Source organism: Ischnura elegans, chromosome 7 (assembly GCF_921293095.1).
Source record: "Ischnura elegans chromosome 7, ioIscEleg1.1, whole genome shotgun sequence".
Classification (NCBI taxonomy): domain Eukaryota; kingdom Metazoa; phylum Arthropoda; class Insecta; order Odonata; family Coenagrionidae; genus Ischnura; species Ischnura elegans.
The window spans coordinates 96790428-96808443 of NC_060252.1; the positions used below are offsets into that span (position 1 = coordinate 96790428).

Below are 18016 nucleotides of genomic sequence, written 5' to 3' on the forward strand. Positions count from 1 at the left end.
GCCGATTTGAATTTCCCGGTGACAACTACCGCCATCTGTTGCTGCGTATCCGTTCTAAGTCGCCAGCCCGCGGATATAACCCGCAGCCAACAATTCATGGCCGAGGTTTCCATAAGCGTGATAGAGAATCACAGCTTGGAGGGAGAATTGGCGAGAGCGGGGAGGGGGGGAGTGGAAGGAGGGGAGGGGACCTCACGCAAGGGGTAATCTCAACGCGCGGATAGAAAAAAGGAATCAGTCTCTCACCATCAAGGCACCGGGCGAGAACACCTGCCGGAAGACTGTCGCCGACTCAAAAGATCAACTTACAGTGCCTCAAACCCTTCCTCCAACACACGCGAGGGTGTCTCGACCGAGAAAAACAGTGAGTAGAGCGCATTAAAATGGCAAGCCTTGTGATTTAATTTTTAAGTTTAAGTGGTACCTCGGTGACCAGTGCGTAGCCAGGAATTTCGTTCGGGGGGGGGTTCCAAAGCCAGAGGGGAAAATGTTGGAAAAACAGAGGACTATGTACTGGGTTTTTAAGCTAATTTCAACATTTTTCATAATCGAAAAAATTAAATTTTTTCAAAGAAATCTGTTGAAGTTAATAGTATTTGTTTTAACGAAATGTTAATTTAAATCAACAAGGGAAAGTGTTGAAGTTTATAAATAAGCAAAGGGTTGTCAAGGGTAAAAACTTGTTGACAAGTTACCAGAGCAGTTGAATAAATAAGTTGAAAGAGACAACAACATCGTGCATAATTAAGAAGAATAATAGAGTTACATTTAAATCTTTCATTATTTTGATTTCTTTTATGAAGCAAAGAAACTATGTTTTTATATTTCGGGGAGGGTTCGGACCTGACCCCCCCCCCCTCGCTACGCCACTGTCGGTGACCAATGTCAAAGTCTGTATTCACGACAAACTTTATTGTCAGCGTTGTCATGGTGCATACATTTATCAATTTTGTTGGCTCAAAATTTCCAATATATATACATTCGTATCAAAAACGTACATTTTTGTGATAAAATTTAATAATAACTTATAAAAAAAGCACAGAGAATAATATTTCCAATGTAGACTAAAGTTATAAAAACGTGCGTTCCGGCACTGCCAATTTTGCCAAGACGTCACTGTTCATTGTGAAAAATTGGATAGGTACTCGTGCATGTGTCTCACGGTAACATTTTCAGTGAAGTGCATTTTAGAATTCATTAGTGTAATGAAATGAGCTGGGTAAATGTGCAATAGTTGCGTAAAATATCCAGCACAAAGTTACGTATTCTTGCTATCCAAACAAGCTCACTTTTAAAAGTTCAAATGATGCTTCAAATGTTTTACCGAAAATTTTTCCCTTGAGCAACTGGCATTAGAATCGTGCAAAACCAAAATGGAATAATTACATATTATGCAGAATGTAATTTAGAATAAAATCGTTCCGTAATAAAAATCAAGCAAGATGTTTCACATTGCTAGGTATGCTATCCTTACCAAGCTCTTTTTCATAAAAATTATAGAATACGTTTTTCGAAACGCTTCGCCAAAACATTTCAGTGAGCCAAAGTCATTATAATTATGTTGAGAGTTTGAACCTTGAAACATAAAAATACGAATTAAGTAATTTAAGGGAACGGTGGATTACACAGAGCTGAGTTTTTGCGGTACAAATGAGAAGTTAACGTGAAGTTTAAGAATGTCACAGAAGAAGAATCCTTTGCTTTGATCAAGTGGTCCGGAGTGCGAAAAAGTTGGACAATAATCTGATTTTTGGCTCAGTATTTAAAAAAATTACCCTATATGTTTTTTGGATAGCTATTTTCATTTCTGAAGTTAGTTCTACGAAAAAAAACTATCACTTTAGGTAATATTGTAGAATTATTATTTATAAAGTGACTTAAAATAACGCTGACCGAATAGAAAAATCTTAGTTATGATCAAATATAAACATGAAAATTTAATTGAACTGACAAAGTATGAGTTAATGATCTTTAAAATTACTAAATAGCCAAAATAGGCTAAAAGTTGAGTTGTTGGGTGCACTGACTTACTTTGAAGAGATACCATTTTCAGACATCTTGAGGTACTGCTGTTTGGACTAGAACGTAATATTTAAATAAGATTTAATATAGTAATGGAGTGAAATTTAACTCCCATGTTTTAATATATGCATTTTCAATGTCTTATATTCTTTTAATTTAATACTATTCGATATAAGATTCTTCTGAATCCCTACCCTCCCTCTCCTCTTCGCATTCGCTTTCTGAGTCCGGGGACTCTTCAGGGGATTATTTAATTCAGTAGCTAATATGAGGATCCAATGTTAGGATCAGTCTCCAGAAAACATCCTCATTCGGGTGAAGCCGAAATATTTTTCTGGCGTGATTCTCTCATTATTTTCCTACGTCTAAATTCGCGATTCCTAGGTCTCGTCTGACTGTTATCCAATTTGAAGAAGAGCCAACTCGATCATATCTGCACCATGTGTAAATACTTTTATTGTGTACTCATGGTACCTATGTATTGTGGTACACATTGTAGCTTCTTTACCAAGAGATATTTCTGCGCTATGCCTTGTCTCTCTTAGTTTCATTTTCATGGCAAAAGACAACTCTGCACGGTAATAGGGTAGTTTCCTTCATCAAAGAAAACGAAAGGCATTGATTGCGATTCATTACCCACCATTAGTGTATTCAGAATATACAAATTATTTGCTTTTAGAAATCCCAGTTCAGACGAATGGCAATGGTCACTTTTATCCTAATCTGAAAAAGTCCAGATTGGCGCCCATGCGATTCCACTCCACGTGACGTCACAGGGACCTAGTTTCTATACGAGTAGATAGGAGTTTTACATCGTCTGAGATTACCAATGCATGCATGAGGCACAGAGCTCAGGGAAACATGCCTTAATAATCTCCTATTAAAACTGCCATTGGTCGGAAAGTTTCCTTCGTTTCATAGGGTATTAATAATCCTCATTTAAGCCAAGCGCTACCTGCTAGCAGGGTACTCTGCTACCTGGTAGTAGCCTGCATCGTATCAGCGTTCAAACCCTTGCTCCAAGGTCACCTCACTCGGCGACAGCGGGAACCATATTGACGTCACACGGGGTTTTCCCAGCATTCATACTTAGCCATCGCATTTTCGCGCGCTTGAAAATTTTCACTTTTCATTTCATCGCGAAAAATAGATATCGTCATTTAAAAATCTATAAGCGTGAAATGCGTACTCCAAGAGTAATAATCTTTCGATTTAGTCAATAAAAAAATAATAGGAAACCACCCTATTTCTTATAAGTTAGTTCCTTTCCCTTAGCAATTTAGTTTTCCGTCTTTTTGAGCGGGTAGTGACATCGGTGATTTCTTTACTTAGCCTAACCTTACTTTTATCTGAGAAGACCGTTAAGAAAGGTTATTACTATCACAAAACCCAAGGGGAACCTACATTACCATTAGAATACTGGGACCATTCAAACCTGAGGTGTTTGGACGGTTGCGAGCAAAACATCAGGGAAATCAACAATTTGATCCTTTCATTCTCTATCCTTATTTCAAGTTTCATTCTTCTCTAAAAAAAGTTCCATCGCGGACAAGCTCCTCAAATTCTCTCATCGGGATAATAAAGTTTCATTTTCACAAATTTAACAAGTTAAAACCCTGCCTCCTTAACTCGGTTTAAGATAAAACAACTGTCTTGAAATTCGTTCGAATTCCTTTTACGTGAGCCCACGTTTTTCCCTTTTATCTCGTGCATTTTCTTTTGCTATTCTCTCCACGAGAAGGTCAACGACATTATTGATAGTCAACAATTAAAAACACTGGTTCGCAAAAGTCCACTCAACAGTGTAACCGCTAGAAAGTTAACATTTTACATTAAAGAAAAAGCTTAAAAAATTTAGTGTCGCACCTCATCTTCGATCAATTTTTAAAAACGGAAATAAATTATGTCCAGTGCACCAGTCGAATGATCCTCATTTCTGTGGTTTTCAGGAATTAATGAAACTCAGAATCACAAGATTTGCGTAAAAATATCAGCGTCCAGTCATCGCATCTATGTAGCATTTATTTGCGCACATCGCATTTACGATTTTCACGCATCTCTGTCGATGGCTAAGTTCTAACAACACGTATCTCAAAATTTGGCCGATTTCAGAAAGGAATCTTAAACAAAGTGTATTGACATTCAAAAAATAAAATTCAAGCAAAAAACCAACTCTTTGTTTGCAAATGTATACTTTTTTCAGTTTCATGAATTTTTGGTTTTTAATTTCTGTGTACCTACAGTTAAAAATATAAATAGTTTCTTTTGCTCTCCTGAAAATTTTCTAGTTTTTAGATACGTGTTGTTAGGACTTAGCCCTCGATATATACAACACTTGTAGGAATTGAATGCACCACAAACCATTTGTACCTAATATGATGATATAATAACATTGAAATCTAGGTCGTAATCATCATCATTAGTCAACAATCCTAAAGGCCGTTTTACACGGTACACGGAATTGCGCAAGCTGACGTACTTGCGAAGGCGCAATCAAAATTGCGTCGTGTACAGCGGTGAATTGCTAGAACACATGCGGGAATGCGTGGACGCGAGGCGGTAAAATAGCCCCTGTTCTAATTTCGTTCATACATTCGAGCAATTCCACGCCATTTTAGAAATTAATGCAGCTCTAACCTGCGAAATTCCGTGCCCCGTGTAAAACGGCCTTAAGATTGGTTTGACGCAGCTCTCCATTCCTCTCTCCTATCCGCTAACCTTTTCACAGCGACGTATTTCTTCTCTTTTACATCCTTTATAACCTCTCCTATGTAACTCATTCGGGGCCTTGCCTTGCCCTTCTTCCCTTCCATTTGTCCTTCTACGATAGTCTTCATCAGGCCGTCTTGCCTCAAAATATGACCAGCTAAGTTGTCCCGTCTTTAACTCAAGGTTTATAGGAGGCTTCTCTTTTCTCCCACTCCTCTTAGCACTTCCTCGTTACTCACACGGTCAATCCATTTTATCTTCATCATTCTTCGGTAGCACCACATTTCGAATGCTTCCACTCTTGACTTATCTGCTGCTGTAAACGTCCAAGCCTCACTTCTCTAGAGAAACATCCGTAATAAATTTTAAAATCGTGGAAAAGTACAAGTATTTGTTTCAATGTGGAAAATTTCCACTCCATCACGCTTAAATCTTCGGACTTTATCAGTCAATAAGTTTCCAAGCGCCAGTGCGGTATCCAGGAATATCGTTCGGGTTGGGGGGGGGTCTAAATCCGGAGGGTAAAATTTTTGAAAAACAGGTTACCAAGAAAAAGGTTTTAAATTAATTTGAACACTTTTCTTTATCGAAAAACTTAATTTGTAAAAGAAATCTTTTGTAAATTCATGATTTTTCAATATTTTGTTTTCTTTTATGAAGGAAAATAATTGTGCATTTCTATTTCGGAAGGGGGGGAAGGGGGGGTTCGAAACCCTCCTCCCCCCTCGCTACGCCACAACCAAGCGCTCTAATCTCTAGGATATGTCGTTCCTTAACTTGTGGTAGTTAATTTTTGGAATTGCTATTGGAAATCGGGACTCAATATAAATTTAAATTACGAACTGTAACTACACCTAGGTATTGTTTCCTTGGTATGTTACCAAGATATGGTTTAAAGCTTTCTGTTCGAATTGAGGAGAAACTTGCAGCACAAACTAGTAATTAAGCAGTGCGAATCCATGTCAAGGCGAATGACTACTCCTCGTATATGGCACTTACGCAGTTATGTGACGAAAATAATCACGGTGCGCCCACGGCAAATTGTCGCATAATTTGGTTTCTGAGCTCTCTGTTTGGTGGCGTTCTAACGCAATACCTGTGCCCCAATATACAATCCAATTTTCACTATGCGGTGCAGTATTCCGGATATGCAAATGAATCAAACCATCGAACTCCGAACGTCTATGCAGCTAGGTGACGTCCTTGAAAGAGTTTGACGATTCAGAGAGTAGAAGACGGATTTCACTAGTATATTGCTGATTCCATGATGTAAGACATTGTGGATCATACTACCAGTTACATTCACATCACTAAATAGTGAATCATTATTGCGTGCTAGAGATGTAAAAAAATGTAAATAAGAGTTGGGACCTTGGCGACTTCCACAGACAAAGTAAACAGTGAATACAGCAGAATTTTTTATCATACTTAAGGGGCAGGTATACCAGCATACTAAAAAAATGACAATCGGAATCTCCGAAATCTCGAGAAATTTAAAAATTTAGTTCCCATTTCCCATGTCGTCAAGAGATGACACAGATTCGAAGAAGAATTTTACTCAGACCACGTGAAAAATGTTCTTCGTTTACCGCCGTACTCTGATATACGCGATCCTGGGAAGAAAATTAAGGAATTACGCCGCAAAACAAAGAGATTTAAAATGCCATTCTTTCCTCGTACTATTAAGAACATCAGCGGTGTCTCGATTAAAAAAATCCATGACGTCACTCGATAAGACGACTTATTGCATGTATTCATTTTTCCAATACTCTAATCTTGCATGATTTTGAATATTTTTTTTTGTAGGAATACTATTTTTTCCTTTTGGCAGTGTGGTGTGCATGGGGATGATCTTGCATGCTGGTGTTTGGTTAGTGACCAATGTTCACCCTCTGCCAAACAACCAACATCTAAATCTACTTACTACCCCGCAAGCCTCCTAAAAGGCGTGTGGTAGGGGGTGTTAGGACACCAGCCGTTTACACATAAATCTAAATGCGAAATTACGATTAGCACTTACTAAAGTCATTTTTGGTCCGGGGGAAAAACGAATTTCAATATCCTTCCGTTCGGCTAAATATCTCTCTTGATTTATCCATTCTCTCGGACTTGCAAATACATTGGGGCTCTAATATTATGTTCTTCGTGTCGCTCTTAAAGATATTCATTCTGAATTGTTCAAGCAATCTAAGCGATCTAAGCCTAGTGCGCAGCCTCCAAGTCTCCAACGTGTCCCAGCCTAATTCGCCTAACATCTGGGTAACGCTGTGTGCACGCCCGTAGCAGTTTTTGACGAGCTGCGAGCGAACCTACAGGTGGCTTGCAGGGTATTTAATACACGAAACGAAACTTAAATAATTTGAACTTGAAAAAAACGATCTAGCATTGAAGAGTGAGCCGTAAATCGCCGAACACATAAAAACACGTCTAACCTTAGCGGGTGCCACAGACAAAATAAACAATGAATACAGCGGAAATTTTTATCATTCTTCAGGGGCATTTATACCAACATAATAAAAAAAATGACAACCGGAATCTCCGAACTCCCGAGAAATAAAAAAATTTAGTTCCCATTATTTTCTGAATACAACTTATATGTAATAAACCTTTTTTTATTCTTTAATCTATCTCAAATTGAAATATTGCATTCGTAAGATAAATTAATCAGGTGTAACAAACTTCGAGCAAAATTCTGACAAGACCCTACTTTATATATTCTGATAATTTCAACTAAAGTTTCACGAGTACTGCGTCTAAAAAATGTCCGGTGGATAGTGTGCGATGCGTACTCTTTCTTTTTCATTCACTTTCAGGCAGGGAATCAAAATTTTCAAGGGTGGAGTCATTATTATTATTATAAAAGTATTCTACAGACTAAAGTAGTTTATTATGGAGTATTTAAGAGGTGTTCTGGCAGTCTCCCTTACTTTCATGGACTTCACTCATCAATTTATAATAGGGTGGTTTCCTATAATTTTTTTATTGCCTAAATCGAAAGATTATTACTCCTGGAGTACGTATTTCACGCTCTTAGATTTTTAAATGACGATATCTATTTTTCGCGATTAAATGAAAAGTGGAAATTTTCCAGCGCGCGAAAACGCGACGGCTAAGTATGAATGATGGGAAAAGCCCGTGTGACGTCATTCTGGTTCCCGCTGTCGCCGCGTGACGTGACCTTGGGGCGTGGATTTGAGCGCTGATACGATGCAGGCTTCTAGCAGGTAGCAGAGTACCCTGCTAGAAGGTAGCGCTTGGCTTTAATAAGGATTATTAATACCCAATGCAACGAAGGAAACTTTCCGACCAATGGCAGTTTTAATAGGTGATTATTAAGGCATGTTTCCCTGAGCTCTGTGCCTCATGCATGCATTGGTAATCTCAGACGATGTAAAACTCCTATCTACTCGTATAGAAACTAGGTCCCTGTGACGTCACGTGGAGTGGCATCGCATGGGCGCCAATCTGGCCTTTTTCAAATTAGGATAAAATTGACCATTGCCATTCGTCTAAACCGGTATTTCTAAAACCAAATAATTTGTATATTATGAATACACTAATGGTGGGTAACGAATTGCAATCAATGCCTTTCGTTTTCTTTGATGAAGGTAACTACCCTATTAGGCCTACTCCCTTTCATTCTATTTTATAACTCATATTATCTTTGCTTCTCTCCCTCGTCTACCTAGCATTCAACCCTCTAACACTGTTTTCAACATCACCTCTTCGCTCAGTACTCGCTCCATCCATACTTTCTGTCTCCTCCGCAACTCATCAAGAAGCGATTTCTCTTAGCCCTTCATGTCCACCATTTCGTCGTTCCTCCTCCTCTCCGTCAACTTCACCTTCTCTATTCTTCTCCACACCCACATTTCGAACGCCTGAACTGCCCCATTTCACAGAAGCCAATATAAACATTAATGTGGAAGAAAAAATGAGGAAATATATTTTTTAAACTAAATTTCCCGTTGTTTCCTGAACTTAACCTCGTACATCCGGAAAATTCCCAAATGATTCCGTAAGAGGGTAATTCGAGGTGAAATAATAAAAAAATATGGCCGATCAACTGGGAGTGACGCGTCCTCTTAATACACGGGCACATTTGTAACTTCTAATTAGAGCGGGAAATTTAATCATAGAAGTAAGGAAACAGTTTATCAGAACTTATATTTACTTTTATGCCAAAAAAAAAAATAAGCAGGCCAAATTGTATTGGAGAAAGCCACACTTTTGGTTGTATCCTTCGAGGAAGATTTCAATGGATAGAGTGGTAGGCATACATTCAGCTTATTGTCCCGCTCGGAAGAGAATCTTAAGGCAACGATTTTTTTAAACACCATGCATTATTCAAGAAGAGCGCTTCGTGATGCCTAGGTGCGATTAACTACCCTACTGGAAAGTCAGCAATAAAATCCTTTCAACAAAAGGAGTGATGAAGCATTCAGAAATTTCCTGCAGGAACGAGATTTTTTGGATTTGAAGTATGCTCCTGTATTGAAGTGAGGCATGGACAATGACTGCCGCGGAGAAAGCAAGGGGAGAGGCCTTCGAAATGTGGTGCATCTGAAGAAAAATAAGGATCAAACGGATCAAGCGAGTGAGTAATAATGAAGGTCTAAGAAGAGTAGGAGAGAAGATAACCCTCATTAAAACCTTGATAAGAAGACGAAACAATCTGGAAGACCATATCTTGAGACATGATGGTCTGATAAAGACAATCGTCAATGGACAAGTTTACGGCAATAGCGGAAAAGGAAGAACTCGAATGAAATACCTCGAGCAGGTAAAGACGGATTTGAAAGAGAAGAAATACGTAGGTGTGAAAATATTAGCTGATAGGAAAATTAATTGGAGAGCTGCGTCAAACTAATCTTAGGATTGTTGACCAGTGAGGAAAAGATATCCGTAACGTAATCCGCAAAAATTTCAACGCTTTCCCCTTCAAACCCGATCTACGATCATAATGAAAGGATTTCGAGGTCTACTGCCAAAGAGAAGCAAAATTAAACTTTTATGCCATAAAAATTACGCACGCCAAATTGTATTGGAGAAAGCCACACTTTTGGTTGTATCCTTCGAGGAAGATTTCAATGGATAGAGCGGTAGGCATACATTCAGCTTATTGTCCCGCTCGGAAGAGAATCTTAAGGCAAAGATTTTTTTAAACACCATGCATTATTCAAGAAGAGCGCTTCGTGATGTCTAGGTGCGAATAATTACCCTACAGGAAAGTCAGCAATAAAATCCTTTCAACAAAAGGAGTGATGAAGCATTCAGAAATTTCCTGCAGGAACGAGATTTTTTGGACGAGCAAGAGATGGAAAGTTGTCTCCGATAATTATTCCGTATTTCGTTGCACGCACAATTCCACCACTCGCATTCCAGAGCACGTCAACCGTGGCTTTTGAGAAAGACGGTTTTCCATCTGTGTGCACTTCCTAGCCGGAACACCAGAAACAATAGCTATACAAGCACCTAGGTGCGTCATAAAAGTATGAATATTAGCTTACAAGCATAGGGGTAAGGAAAAAAAATCCGACGTAACATATGAAGCGTATTTCTTCATGACAGCGGGATGTGGACGTTTAGAAAAGCAGATAAGTCGAGAGAGGAATCAGTAGAAAAACGGAGCTAATGAAAGAATGACGTACTAACGAAAGAATGACGAAGTGAGAAATGAGCAGTTCCTGGTAAGAGTTGGGGAAAATAGAAAAGTCTTCTGAACGCTACAGAAAGAAAGCGAGACATCTTAATCGGTCACATGATGAAGCATAATGGTATAATGAAGATAATCGTCTAAATATATGTGGACAGAAAGAAAAGGACAAGAATGAAGTTTAAATAGCAAGTTATTAAGGATGTAAGAGAGAAAAATTCGGAATTATGAAATGGTAAGCTGTTTAGTGACCAAAATAGAGAGCTACATCAAACAAATCTACGTATTGTTGATCTATGATGATGATAAGGTTAGCTCCTTTCGTTGTCATAGGTTACGCACCGCAAAGATTTCGTTCGTACGTGAAGATGTGTGCCTCAAAGGGATCAGTTACTTCATTATTGAAATTTATCATTTTGTTTCGATTAATGTTGGATATTTTCGCGTGAATTTACAGCGTATTTGCCACAGTTTTCACAGTCGTTTTCTATTTTACGCATAATAATAATAATAATAATAACTTACATACTCAAACTTTAGCATATGCTCTCCTCTAAGCCACCGCAGGTACTTAGATTACTACTCCAATAATAAGTAAATACAGACCGAGGGTGAAAACCGAGTCAAGTAGGTACACAGTAAATTCCAACACAATTATTAAATCGAACAACAATCGAAAGGGAAGGGAAACTAAATTTCCTTGAGAAGCAGAAGTGGTTCAAACTTCATCCTATAGCTTTTGAAAGTAACTGTACATCTACACCAGATAAATTCTTCAACCAATTTTCGTAGGGAGCCATATGCGCTATTTTTGAAAATGCGGCAGCAGGTCGCATTCATTGTTTCAAAAGCGATTATATGTTCACATTTCAAAGCGCGTCAAATGCGCGTTTCCGCTTTCCTGGTGCACCATGTTTAGCTTAACCAGCCAGTTAACAATTCAAAATTGTTTTGCGCATTTGTTTGTGTTGTGAGAGTTGTGTTATTTTTTTGTGCTGCCAGAAACATACATTCTAAACATTTAATGATTTTTGAACGAAAAATACATTGATACATGATGAAGATGGCTGGAAAGATTTTGCAAAGAGTCCACATATTTTTTATCTATTTTTAATTGCAAAAATCATCGCAACCATTTTTCGTGGACAATAAACGAGTATAATCAGTAAATTTGCTAAAAGTAGAAGAAGGAAAGACAGGATCTACTCCTAGAAGAGAAGTGATTATAAACATCCGTGTGCATTTATGCTCAAAATTAGTACATAGTTGCGTACGACTGAGTCATTCACGTTGAAGCACTCTCAGTCTCATTATTTTCCACTGAATGAGCGACAAGTAGTAAAAAACTTGGGCCACATTTTTTACGCACCTCGATGACTAAGAGAAAGTAGTTTCACAGCATTCCTAATACTATTCTCCGAATCAAACTTCGGGAATGTTTCCATTATTGACAAGATATCTCCTTCATGTGTGATTTTTCCGACATTAATTCATCCTCAACCACTACAATGGATTCTAAAAGCATTCTCCGTGTAGTGATTCAGCTCCTCCAAATGGATCTTTCAGTGCTTAGAGTTCGTGGCTCATGATCACAATAAAATAGCGTTTTTATATGGAAGTAGGACGCGTAACTGGAGTAGATTTCGTCATAATTACTGCTTTGGAACCCGCGAGGGGTAATCATCACATCGTAATCCAAGAAGAGATATCAGCGGAGAGAGAGAATTCGCATAATAGAAATCTTGAAAGGCATTTTTTGTGACACATTACTCATTCGTCAAACCAATCTACGAGCTGACTGCATGCTTATATTCATGACTACTGAAGTAAAATCTGATGCTTTCCCGGCGAATATATTCAGAAAAGGCTATTCGGGCTTCCAGCCGGGTGGTCTCCCTCCATTCTGCCGACGTTTCGAAACACGAGTCGGGTTCCATCATGAGGGCTAATGGTGAGTGGATGAAGGTTGCCAGTTTATATGCTTTTCAATTGGTTGTAAGGTCTAACGTGATTAACGTGGTATCCGGAAAATTTTCAAGGATTCTCCAAAAACACAGTATTGACACCGTTTTCCAACCATGCTCCAAACTAAGAGACCTACTTGTTAAAGCCAAGGATCCTTGTGGTTTTGAAACTCCAGGAGTCTACCAAATTCTTTACGAGTGTGGGCAGGTGTACGTTGGGGAAACGGGGGAACTATTAATCCCAGGATCATATAACATAAGAGACACCTTCGGCTCTGCCAACCGGAAAAATCCGCGATTGTAGACCACGCCATTGAATCCGACCATAGGGTGAAGTGGGACCACGTGAAAATTCTATGCCGTGAGACTAAATTCTGTGAAAGACTGGTAAAGGAATCCATCGAGATCCGGATGACAAGTAACACCCTCAACCGTGACGCCGGGTATTCACTAAGTAATGTATGGAAACCGGCACTTAGGAAAATAAGATTGGCTGCCTCTCGGCCAATCACGTTAGACCTTACAACCAATTGAAGACTATATAAGCTGGCAAACTTCATCCACTCACCATTAGCCCTGATGATGGAACCCGACTCGTGTTCTGAAACGTCGGCAGAATGGAGGGAGACCACGCGGCTAGAAGCCCGAATAGCCTTTTTCATAACTACTAATACGAAAATATCTCAACGTTTTCACTTTCAAACCCGCTATACGTTCATAAGGAAAGGATTTTGAGGTACAATTTTAAAGACAAGTATTATAAAAATATACATACTTTTATTGCTTCTCCTTGTTATTATTAACTTTTTTAGCATAAAATATTTATTAGATCGCTACCATGATTTCTGCGCTATGCGTCATCCTCAAGCTTGAGGGTCTGAGGATGACGCAGAGCGTTAAAGCCATGGTAGTGATCTAATAAATATTTTATGTGGAAAAACATAGTTCTATTTTCATTCATTATGAATAAATGCAATAAATTAACGCCTCAAACCATCTAAAACTTTTTAAGTAAGCAATGTTTTACTGTAGATACGTTGCGACCAATCCTAAAAACATAGAAATTATAATTGAAACTTTCGATAATGTCTCTTCTTGGAAAAACAATGGTAAAAATGGAAGCTAAGTAATTCACGATAACTTTGAACTCGCCATAAAAGAAGATTGCCAACGCTGATAAACAAACGGATTTGCTTGCCTTCTAATCCACCGTTTGAAGGCAAGAGAGGAAAATCTGTTCTAGCGGTCACCGCTAAACAGGGAGCTCTTTCAATTCCGCACCAATAAGGTGACCACGATGGAATGAAGTCTATGAAAGCACCCGGGAATAGTAAATTTATAATTTTATTACAAATAATAACAAGAAATATCTACCTACATCGCCATCCGTATAATTACTCTTAGTACAATCTACTTTTCAACGCTCTGAAGATCTTCATCGTCAACCTTAACCTTGGAAATGATGGCTGGTCACGTTTTGAGAAACAAGTTTTAACTACAGCAATAAATCAGCCCGCAATATTAATATTTTAATCGATAGGACCGGTTTCAGAGAGGTAATCACCCGGTAGATCACCCGATTAAATCTAACCAACATCATCCATTGGGAATGAATGAAATAGTTTCCTATAGAATAAAATAAAATAACTTTGTTTTATTCCACACTTTATTTTAAATAGTACGACCCGGGTCTCAGCATCTAATGCTATCATCAGGTGAAAATGTGGCTCTTTATAATTTTATTACAAATCCTGATGATAGCATTAGATTATGAAACCCGGGTAGTGCCATTTAAAATAAAGTGTGGAATAAAACTAAGTAATTGTATTTTATTCTACAATGAAGCAATTCCACAAAGTAACGCCTGAGACCGTGTCTTATAAGAAATATATTACCATTAAAAATGTAAAAACCCGAATTATCCGACGAAATTTATTTTTCAAAGCGCTTTATCATTAGCAATACTTTACAAGAGGTCATAAAAAACTCAGGAAACAGGTGTATACATAAAATTGAAGAGCTTGCGCATGGATTCTCGACCATTATTTTTCTGAGGAAAGTTACGACAGTCTTGGTAATCGGCAGCAGTTGATAGCGGCATACTCAGTGAGGAACTCAGGACAGAAAAACACATTTTTCGGAATATCTTAAGTGCTTACTCCATGATAATGTTACCGTTGACGAGTCGTAGGGAATGAGAGAGAAGCATCCAAACCAACTCCCTCTTCTTGCACTGAGCCAAAAATTAAGTTTAACCATTTCCTTCCCACGTGAGTGGTATGATTAGAAAAAAAACTATCTATTTGTCTCTGCGCTGCATGAAACAAGTAACTTTGTACGCAGTTACGTGCACGGTTCACAGTTATATGCACCAAGTAGAAATTTTCCATGAAAAAATAAATTGTCTTGGCCGGGATGATGCTTACCTTCCAAATTTCATTTCAAATTTTCGAAATAAAAGTTGCAGTCACACGTATAGCTGCAGCAATTTTTGGATTAAAAAAATCACATTAGGCCTAAGGACCTCAAATCAGATGAGTTTCGTTTTGATGTAAGTTAAAATATTCCATTGTCTCATATATCTAATGGGAAGGGTAAATAAAAAAATCGTCTCATCTAATTCTTGATTAGCTCCAATGGCTACATTTCCAATTCCTCATTTCTTTCTACCGTGTCGACTTTATACACAGCGCAAATTGTCGTAACTAAGCAAAGTTTTACGCGTCGGGATGCACTCGTTCATATGGCGTTGGCTTTTTGAATTACGTGTTTTGGTAGGGTATGAGCCGCAAAATAAAGACTACTTTCAGAATTCAAGTAGTACATGTCTCTTAATCCTCACATTTTTTTCAACGCCGGGATGCCAGTGAGAATGAAATGCAAGTAAATTGCAATCGGTAACCCAGTAACTATTTAAAATACATAAAAAATGCATGGGAAACAAAAAATATAACAGTGTAATAAAAATGGAAATATGAGGCATAAGGGCCGTTTGCTTATATTTAAATCTTGGTGGTTTAGAACACAGTTTTGCTCCTTCAGCGCCATTTACTGATTCATTGAGAGGCTATTGCAGCATTTTTTTTGCTTCAGAAGTCGTTTGCTTGTCTATGCATGCAAACAAAAATATCCGCGACAATCGTTGATGTCGCCAGCTGTGGAGTGCGTAATGTCATACGATTCTTGAATGCAAAAGGATTTTCATTGGGAATTATTTGACCACCCACCGTTCAGTCCCGATCTTGCACCTAGCCACTACTTCCACTTCTTACATTTGAAACAGTAGCTCGGTGGACAACGTTTCGAAACCGATGAGGAACTCAATGACGGCGTTGTTACATCAGCTCTCAGGCGGCGATTTTCTATGCAGAGGGGTTAAAGAAGCTGGTGCAGCGGTAAGAAAAATGCTTAGCAGTGAACGGCAATTCTGTGTAGAATTGAAGCAGGTTTCTAGATAACTAAAAGTGCCAATAACATGTGTTTTGTAGGAGTATATTGTTTCCTGTAACCAAACGGCCCTTACTTCATGAATACGCCTCGTATATACGTACAAAGATAACGGCTGACAGGCAAAACAATGGATGACTACAAATTTTTTTACATCAAAATTTGTTTGTTCGAACGAAAAGCGGAGATATATAAGGTAGGAAATTGCTTATTGTTTTTTTAATAATTTACATTCCTGTCTTGTTGCCGATATACGATTGCATTCGAAAGATTTCTAAACAAACCTTCCATTAAAGATTGGTAGATAAATATTATTTTATTTTCATTGAGTGTTATAGCGATAACGGTTTATTTTTTACGCTATTTTTTTCGTTAATATCCTTTATAATGTGCAATGTTATCCGTGAACTGGTGCATCAAAGGCAGTGAATGATAAAATATGGAGGTTAAGTGCAATTAAAGGTATTTCTTGTTGATTGTAGTTCCTGTCTTGTGGCCGATACACGATTGCAGTCGAAATATTTCTAAACAAAATTTCCATGAAAGATAGGTAGGTAAAAATGAGTATATTTTCATTGATTGTGGTGGCAATAACGTTTTATTTTTTTAAGTTCTTTTTTCCGTTACTGCCATTTTTAATGCGCAAAGTTATCTTGTCATATTCTACTAACCAGAAGATTTTATTGCGAACTATATTGGATATTAAAGCCGTTAGGAGATGTTTGTGTATCCCGGCTCATTAAAACTTTAAAGAGAGGTATTCCTGAAGTGGTACCATTCTCGATCATGATTAATAATCTTTCGATGAAATTCGCCATACTAGCCCCAATTCATACGAAGGATCTCCACTCATCGTACTTGCAGTAGATATTGATATTCAGTTTTTACGCAATTCTATTGTGTGTATCGTCCCCTCTTAAGCTTGCGAAGGGAAACCGCAGTCAAAAGTTATTCATATTTCAAGAAATTGGTTGAGTAGGTAATGCGAAAAATAATTAGGAAACGTTTTTTAAATATCATGACAACCGATTAGCCTGGTCGATAGAGTCTTTTATTACGCGTTAGGGGCCCGTGTTCAATACCCTATACAGGCACAATTCTTCTTCGACTTTTTTGTATATATTTTGAGTAAACCTACATTTATAGCCTAATTTTATGATTTTCGATCAGAAAAATGGTTTTCTAGATGGAAAATCTTTCATCGGCTCCCGCGACATCGGGTTTATTATGCGTTTGATGTTAGTTGTTTTATGGAACTAATGGGTGCAATGTTGATAGTAACTATCAAACTACATTTATAAAACTTTTTTGGTAAAAGTGACAGATATATTTAATGCTCCATATGAATTCAAATTGCGAAGAGTTTTATCAGAACCTGGTATTTTTAACTATACGTTTTGCAGTTTTTATTCACTTTATGTAATGCTTTATCAAATAAAACGTAGTTTATTGCAGTTAATTGTATTTCGTAAAGTCGTTATGTTAAGACATTGAGTATGAATTGAGTGTTACAGTAGAATATGCTCTCAACGTTTTTTGTATTTGAATTGAATGATTTAGAGACTTTGCCTGACTCGTAAACATTTATTTCATTTTTAAGTCCCTCAGAAAAACGTTTCTCTTCTATAAAATTTATTTCCACATTGTAACCTACGTACCATACGCTCATTTTACGTGAAAATGGAAATATTGCTTATACTTAAGCTGGCCAACTTAAAAGTAAACAATCCTCAAGTAAAAAATGGCAGACAAAAAGTATATGACCTTCTATACTGACCATAAGATGCCGCAGGCCTTTTCCGGAGGGGTTTTGGGGGTGCTGAGCCCCCCAAACGAGCAAAGCGCGTCCACACTATAGAACGCATTTAATAACAAATAGTGCTAGAGATAGCGTTTAAATACATAAGGTTCTTTTCATGACTTGAGGGCAACAGGAAAATTATAATTCACCATAATGCCAATGGCAAAAGAACTGATTAATACTAATGATGAGAGACGATGTTTGATGTACATGGTTGCAAGTGCGGATTAATGATTACATTTATCACTACCAACACACTCCCCAACTCTCTTCCCAACGAACTGTAGACTAATGCGAGTGGTTGCTTGGGCAGGGTGGGAATCGGGGGTTCTTCTCTCGTTAGCCAGACTTTCTTTCTGCCGCCACAAATTCGCGTGTTTCGGAAGATTCCAAGCCGTGATTGACGCGGGGGCGAGC

At 38.0% G+C, this 18016-nt stretch overlaps 1 protein-coding gene across 1 annotated transcript in view; it reads left to right on the forward strand.

Annotated features, from left to right (window-relative positions):
• Nucleotides 1-203: 203 nt before the first annotated feature.
• Nucleotides 204-18016, forward strand: part of LOC124162066 — a 69500-nt gene continuing 51687 nt past the window's right edge. The window contains exon 1 of the mRNA XM_046538416.1: nucleotides 204-364. The gene's annotated coding sequence lies outside the window, so the exon portion shown is untranslated. The remainder of the gene's footprint in view (nucleotides 365-18016) is intronic.